The sequence below is a fragment of the Sceloporus occidentalis genome, unplaced genomic scaffold (assembly GCF_023333645.1).
Source record: "Sceloporus occidentalis isolate IW3139 unplaced genomic scaffold, rSceOcc1.0.p SCAF_1, whole genome shotgun sequence".
NCBI lineage: Eukaryota > Metazoa > Chordata > Lepidosauria > Squamata > Phrynosomatidae > Sceloporus > Sceloporus occidentalis.
Window position 1 is genome coordinate 55,782,765 of NW_028316981.1, and position 7,925 is coordinate 55,790,689.

Consider the following 7,925-nt stretch of genomic DNA (forward strand, 5'->3'; position numbering starts at 1 on the left):
GCGGGGAAGCGGCGTTTTGCTGCTTCCCCGCAGCCTGAAAAGCGGCAGATCGGGGCCTCAGCAGATGCCGTTCTGGCTGCTGAGGCCCCGATACACCGGGGAAAGGGGCGGGTACAGCCCGCCCCAAATGGGTGGTCTGTAACCCGCCTCTGTTCCCATTTTGAAGTTGACTTTGCTGCACAAATAGTTTATTGTGCAGGCTCAGTTTTGTATTTTGTTGCACATCCACTCTGAGGACACTTTTGGATGGAAAGGAACCTAACTTACTGAGTTTCAGGGGTGTAGCCTGAATGAAGGCATTGCCTCCTGCCAAAATTTTATTGTTCCCATGAAATGTTCCTTCTGTCTGTAAATTTCTAAAAGTGCAAAGACACACACACAAAAAAAATCAAAACCTAGAAATCTTATATTTGCTGTGTTCACATTCTCTTGGTAACTTTGACTGCCCTGTTTCTTTGGATGCCTAAACTGTATAAATGCTAAACAGAAGTTTTAAATTATGCAAAGCTAGAAATTTGAAGACTGAAGGAAAATGCCACCTGCATGGGCAGAATTCTTATGGGGAGGGTAATGTCTACATTTTGCCCCAATAGCTAATACCTGTTGAGTTAGATAAATAAATAAATATTGATAGTCTCATGAGCAGATGCAAAATGTTTCAAGAGGCTTCTGAAGTCTTGCTGCTGATCCAGCTCAAAGTTCTGGTAAGGCCCTGATTCACACCACTGCCATCTGGATGCTTGGCTGAGCATCTTCCAATCTTAGGGTCTATCATTTCATCTAAAATGTCCAAAACAGGCCCTCAGACTTAAACGTCTTATCTGCAAGATTCAAATATGCTAAACCTCTTGGGGGTCAACTTATCTGCTTCAAAAAAAGATGAAGGGAATTAATTGCCTGTGGTTTTACTGTAATCACATCTTTGCTGCCAATTCTAAATCATACAGTAAAACATTATCCTAGCTTTCTGTCAGGATATAAAACAAAGCCTCCATCAGAATACCCCTAGAATACTCCCAAAATCCCCAGAAAGTGTGCAAATCTAGTACCCTGCCCTACAATCACACCTTCTTAAACTTCAAAGATATAGTTGTGTTAGTCTGTGGAATCAGTATGTAGAGAGATCTTGTAGCACCTTTGAGACTAACTGAAAGAAAGAAATTGGCAGCATGAGCTTTGTAAATGCATCTGACGAAGTAGACTGAAGTCTACGAAACCTCATGCTAGCAATTTCTTTCTTTCAGATAGTCTCAAAGGTGCTCCAAAATCTCTCTACATACCTTTTTAAACTCTTATGCCTACGAATGTGTATGGATAATATCCAGTTCACAATAATATCTAGATAGATCTTTTTCTACAAAATATTCTAAACTAGATGACTGTAAAGGTGGCGGGGAGATGGCACAAAACTACAGCATTTGTTGTTGTTTGCTTTCAAGTCATTTCCAACATATGGCAACTCAAAGGTGAACCTATCACAGGGTTTCCTGGGCTGTGAGTACATGATTCACCTAGTGGGTTTCCAACAGATGAGCAGGGAATTGAACCCTTTTCTCCAGAATTGTAGTTCAACGCTAATGTTGAATTCATTCTGCCTCTCCAGCTTGCCTAAATCAGGTGATGGACACAGCCACATATTGTGCTTAGTTTCTGTATCCCAGACTGATGACAATCAAGTATTTAGGCTTAACAGCGGAAGTATCTCAGTGAAATAATGGTTAGTATTGGCACCTACATACCCTAAAGGCACTAGAACCTGCCTGACCTTGGAAGCTAAGCAGGATTAGCCCTGGGTGGTATTTGGATATGAGACCACCAGGTGGTGGAGACTGTATTTTAGAAAAAGGAACTGGCAAAACCACCTGAGTACTCCTTGCCTAAGAAAACCCCATGAAATTCATGGGATCACCAAAAGCCAAGAGGTGACTTGAAGGTATGTTGCACACGTAAACCCTTTCAGACTTCAGGAAAATGTCCCATTCGCCTAAGGGACAGATTAGTAGTGAACTAAATGTGAATTCTGGGTGATGTATTCCTCTAAACAGTGTTTCAACTAATTCCAGAAAAGTTACTTGTGAACATGTGCGTATACACAGAATATTAGCCTGCCTACTTTCCCACATCCATGACAATTATTTGTGCCCCCCCCCCAATTGAACAAGACAAAACAAAACAAAAAATCCAAGTCTTCCATTAAAAAATAAAGCTTTGTGTGGCTGTTTCCTTGGAGGCAGTTCTTATTTTTCCATCAGCGAGTAGCTGTGTGACTATTTACAAGCCTGAATGGTATGTGGCCATATTATATATTTTTTCCGGTCATGTGAGCTTTGAAAATCAACCTTGCTGTTGTGAGAAGGCACTTTTTGCTGGCAGTTCTTTCCATTCAGCAAGCACCCACCTGCATTTGGAAGCGAGCGATATGCCCTCACCACCTCCCTTCCAAAATCTTACCTCACCTGAAGGGGAAAGAAGGATCCCAATGGGAAGTGATAAATCCAAAGGAAGCCTTCAGGAGGCAAACTGAGCTGCTGCTGTCAAATTAGTTAGTATGCTGTAGCTGCAACTCCTCTGCCATCTTCATTCACCTTAGAAATGTGGAGTTTGAATGGTTTATCTCTATTAATCACCAGCTCAAACAGCTTTGTGCACCACAGGCCGCAGATAATTAACTTCACTATACTGCTTGTCTTATCAGTATCAACCTCTTGTCCTCCTGTGAAATAGTTAAAACCATCAGCCCCTTTTTACTTTTCCATTTAACTCTAATGCTTTAACACTGATGTTCTAAATGGCCCGCGATTCATACTTATTAGACAAACCTTTCTTTCTGCATCTCTTATATTTTTTGATAATTGGCCATGTACATTTCTAAGGGGCTCAACAGCTTTTCATGGCACTATACTAATAATTAAAGCTTTCCCCCACAGCCTTTCAGATTTCTCTTTACCTTCTTCCCTTTGATAAGTATAATTTGCTGTTTAATTTGGAAAAGAGAGAGAGAGAAACCAGAAGGTGTCTGAATGGATAAAGGCTTTGTTTGACAAATAAATCTCTCACTCTCTTGTATTATTATTTTAACTCATTGTCACTGTCTACTGTATCTCCCCTTCTTTCCGTCTACATGGAACAGTGTTGGCTTAATATCTGTCCATGCATGCGTGCACACACACACACACACACACACCAGTTATATAATGCTTTGTGCAGTCTACACCTAAGATGTGGAAGTTCAATCCCTTGCATGTATACTTGGGTATAAGGCCCATTATGTTTGGTGGGGTTTTCTCCCCAGTCACTGTGTATAGAACTGCACTTTAGCCTTGCTCTTCTTTCCAACATCTGAGCACATAAAATCTGGCTGGTGTGTTTGCATTGGAAAACAGAAGTCCTGGTAAATCAGACCAAAGACCTATCTCAGCCAGCATTCTCATGCTCACCAGCCTTTCATAGATTGAGATCAGGACACCTATGATCCAGAAACAATGGAATGTGGTCAAGATGGTAAAAGTTATTAATAACTTATACAACCCATAGTAATACAGAGCCAACTTTAACATTCTTCATTTCTATACAAGCTATTCCTTCCACTTTGAGATTAATGTGGGGGATGCAACTGAATGGGGAAGGAAAAACACACAGACTAGGAGATGCTGCAGCAGATTGCTTTTGCCTGAGTCTTCTGGAAAAGGGAAGATTTTGCCCCCTCCTCCCTCCCTCCCTGCCAAGTTAACTGAGGAGCTTATCGCTCAGCATTTTAAACCGGCTCCAGCCTCCCAGGCTGGAGCCGGGAAGTGGGATGGAGGCAGTGATTATCGTACATTAAATCATCACTGAATTGCTGGCCACCATCAGTACGGATCCCAGCCACACTCCACCAGCACTTTTTAGAAGTCGGAAAGCTTTCCAGCTTCTAAAAAGTGCTGCCAGAGTGCAGCTGGGACCCAGCTAGGACCTGAGCTGATGGCAGCTGTCAGTTCAGTGGTGATTTAGATTCAGTCCAGGAGGCTGGAGCCAGTTTAAAATGCTGAGCAATAAGCTTCTGAGTGCAAGCTACTTTTGCACTTTGAACTGAGTTTGCATACCTGAAGTAAGCTGAGGACAAAGGTGGAAATTAGGAGGAGGAGAGAGAAACTGGGGCATTTTAAAAGCAGCTGAAAAGTGGGACAACAGAGGGTTAATTCAGATTCTCCCTGACAAATCAGGACAATTGGAGGGTTCACAGAGTGACCCATCATTTATCTATGGGAAGCACTGCCACAGAACCCTCTTGTTTGTGTTCCTCAAAAATAGGATATAGAGAAGCATACAGTCTCTCATTTGTCACTTGTGTGTTGCCTCTTAAACTACAGTGGTACCCCGGGATACGAATTCACCGCGTTACGAAATTTCCGGGGTACGAAAAAGTTAGATTTAAAAAAACTGTTCTGGGTTACGAAGGATTTTTCGGGTTACGAAAATCTTTTCGGCGCGTTTCGGCGCGAAATTCAAAGCGCGGCTAGCGGCTAGCGGCTAGCGGCTTTCCAGCGGCTTTTCGGGTTGCGAAATGTATCGGGTTACGAACGGCGCCGCGGAACAAATTAAATTCGTAACCCAAGGTAGCACTGTATTGTAGAGTAGAAATACATAAAGTTACACTCAAACATTCCTGTTTTTATGTGTGATTTTGTAGGTCATTTTGCATTCCGAACATTCTAAAAATGGAGGGGGGAGGGGGCTGTTTAGATAGCAGTCTTTACTAATTTACTTACATTAGAATAAGCTCCATTTGGAAACCTTCCTGCTAATTCTATTGAGATCTGGGCCCCCAGAAACCTGCCTTAACAAGAGAGCTGTCCATAACACTCCCTATTCTCGTCATCCTAGACCATGCACTGCTTTTCATAGCTTGTGCAAGAGGTAAGTGGAGAGCATACCCAGTGATTGCTTAGACAGTTTTGTGTTCTTGGGTCTGGTATTTGCAGATTCCTTCCCTAAGAAGATGAAATTTTTGTAAGAAATGTCCTGTTTTTCTGACCTTACAAAAGATGCTATAGGCATAGATGCTATTTCCCAACAATGGAAAAATAAATATTTTAAAGCCAGTTTTGTTTTGTTTTTAAATTACTAAAGTCTAAATTATAGATTTGTGAAATCAGGCTTGCAATTTTGTGCGCCTTTGGGCCACCAATCATCACACTCTACTAAAGCTCCTGAAGAGTGAGGATGTATGGAAGACAATAGGTAGTCTGGTGACAATAAAGCCACTGGCCTATGGCTGCTGAAAACAAAGCCCCACGTGTGTATGATTGACATTTTCCTTCATCATGCCAGAAGCAAAGCAAAGAGATAACATTGTCTGGAGGCTTCCAACTGGCACAGGTATTATTGATTCAGTTTTCATAAAATGCTGCTGCTGGGTCAGGATCAGCTACTTGCTGGGTCAGGATGAAGGAAATCATGGCAGACTCAAACTGTATGTCACATTCAAAACCCTCAAAAAATTCAAACCCTAACCCTCCCAATCTGAAACCCAGTTGCGTGTCGCCACCACCCCCACCTATCAATCTCAAGTGGAAGGAGTAATCTGTATGGAAATGAAGAACATTACACTTGGTTCCGTATTACTATGGGTCATATAAACAACATATTCAGAAGTGGCATCACTAGGGAGTGCAGGGGTGTGTGGACTGTCCTGGGTGATGCCCCAGAGGGAGAATATCCTCTGATAGGGTGGTACACCCAGGGTGACAGGCATGTGAGAAAGGTGCAAGTGAGAAAGAGCACTCTCCCACTTGCCCAACACCTGCACCAGACCCTAAATAGTCCCTTCAGAGGCTACAGCGCCACCCACCTTAGTAGTGGTGGCTTCCTAGAGTCTCATTTGGAGGCCTACAGAGTGGCAATAGATGCAGCTAAGAACTTGTTCTATGCTGCACGTATTGCATCCGCGGAGTCGCGTCCGGCAGAGCTGTTCAGGGTTGTGAGAGAGCTTACTCAATTGGCTCCCCCCCTGAACCCAATACTGGAGTCATCGAAAGCCTGCTGTGACGAATTTAATAACTTCTTCGCGGATAAAATCTCTCGGATAAGGGCTGATCTTGACGCTGTTATTTGTTCAGAATCGAGAGTAGAGGCGTCCAGAGCTTCCGTGGACTCAGTTGTACTGGATCATTTTGAATCTATAAGTACCGAAGATGTGGACAAGATCCTCAGTAGCGTTAGGAAGACGACGTGCTCTCTTGATCCCTGTCCTTCATGGCTGGCAGTTCAAGGGGGAACAGCGGCAACAGAGATGTTGCGCCAAATTGTCAATTCATCTCTCAGGGAGGGCCGATTTCCATCCAGTCTAAAAACGGCCATTGTAAAACCTCTATTAAAAAAGCCCTCCCTTGACCCCCTAATTCGACATAATTATCGGCCTGTTTCACTGCTGCCATTTCTAGGAAAGGTGATTGAGAGAGCGGTTGCCTCCCAGCTGCAGGGGATCTTGAAGAATACAGATTTTCTAGACCCATTTCAAACCAGCTTCCGGGCGGGCTATGGGGTTGAGACTGCCATGTTCGCCTTAGTCGATGATCTCCGTCTGGGCATGAACAAGGGTAGCGTGTCCCTGTTAGTGCTTTTGGACATCTCAGAGGCCTTCGATACCATCGACCATGGTATCCTTCTGGATCGCCTGGGGGAGTTGGGTATCGGGGGCACTGCTCTGCAGTGGTTCCATTCCTACCTCTCAGGTAGATTCCAGATGGTGGAGCTGGGGGACTGTCGCTCCGATAAGAGGGCCCTTACATCTGGGGTCCCTCAGGGAGCGATCTTGTCCCCTATGCTATTTAACATTTACATGAAGCCGCTGGGAGAGATCAACCGGAGACACGGGGCTCGGTGTTATCAGTACGCTGATGACACCCAAATAGTCTTCTCTGTGTCTCCGACTGATGCAGTGACTACGGATGGCATCTCTCCGCTCAATGCCTGTCTGGAGTCGGTAATGGGCTGGATGAGGGAAAATAGACTCAGCCTGAATCCAGAGAAAACGGAAGTACTTGTGATAGGTTCCCCTGGTCCGGGGATGGAAATTTTTCCACCTGTCCTAAATGGGGTCAAGCTCCCCGTGAAGGACACAGTTCGCAGTCCGGGTGTGCTTCTGGACTCGTTGCTTCACCTGACTTCTCAGGTGGATGCGACAGTTAGACGTGCCTGTTATCAGCTTCGGCTGATACGCCAGCTGCGACCCTTCTTGGGCCGGGGGGACCTTGAAACAGTGGTACATGCACTGGTAACCTCTCGACTTGACTTCTGTAATGCACTCTACATGGGGCAACCCTTGTACCAAACTCGGAAGCTACAATTGGTCCAGAATATGGCAGCTAGGCTGGTCACTGGCAACTCCAGAGCCAGCCATATAACACCGGTATTGAAAGATCTTCATTGGCTGCCAATCCGGTTCCAGGCGCAATACAAGGTGTTGGTTTTTACCTATAAAGCCCTAAATGGCTTGGGCCCAGGGTACTTGGAGGACCGCCTCTCCATATAATCTGCCCCGCACTCTCAGGTTGGGCGGGAAACAACTTTTGAGAGTCCCTGATACAAGATATGTGGTGTCTGCACATAGGGCTTTTTCTGCTTCGGCCCCGCAGACCTGGAACTCTCTGCCTGACGAGCTCCGCTCAGCCCCCTCCCTGGAGTCTTTCAGGAAAAATCTAAAGACTCACCTCTTTCGTCAAGCTTTCCCCCATGTTCCTTAATTCCATTCTTCTCCCCTTGTGTTGCTGTATTGTATTGGATGTAATTGGTGCTTTGGTTTTTAACTGTTTTTAACTATGATTGAATGATGGATATTTTTATTGCTGTACTGTATTGTTTAATGTGGGGGGGATTTCTTTCTATAGGATTTTGTAGTTTCGGTCTGTTTTTATTACTGTTGTAAACCGCTGTGATCATGGGAA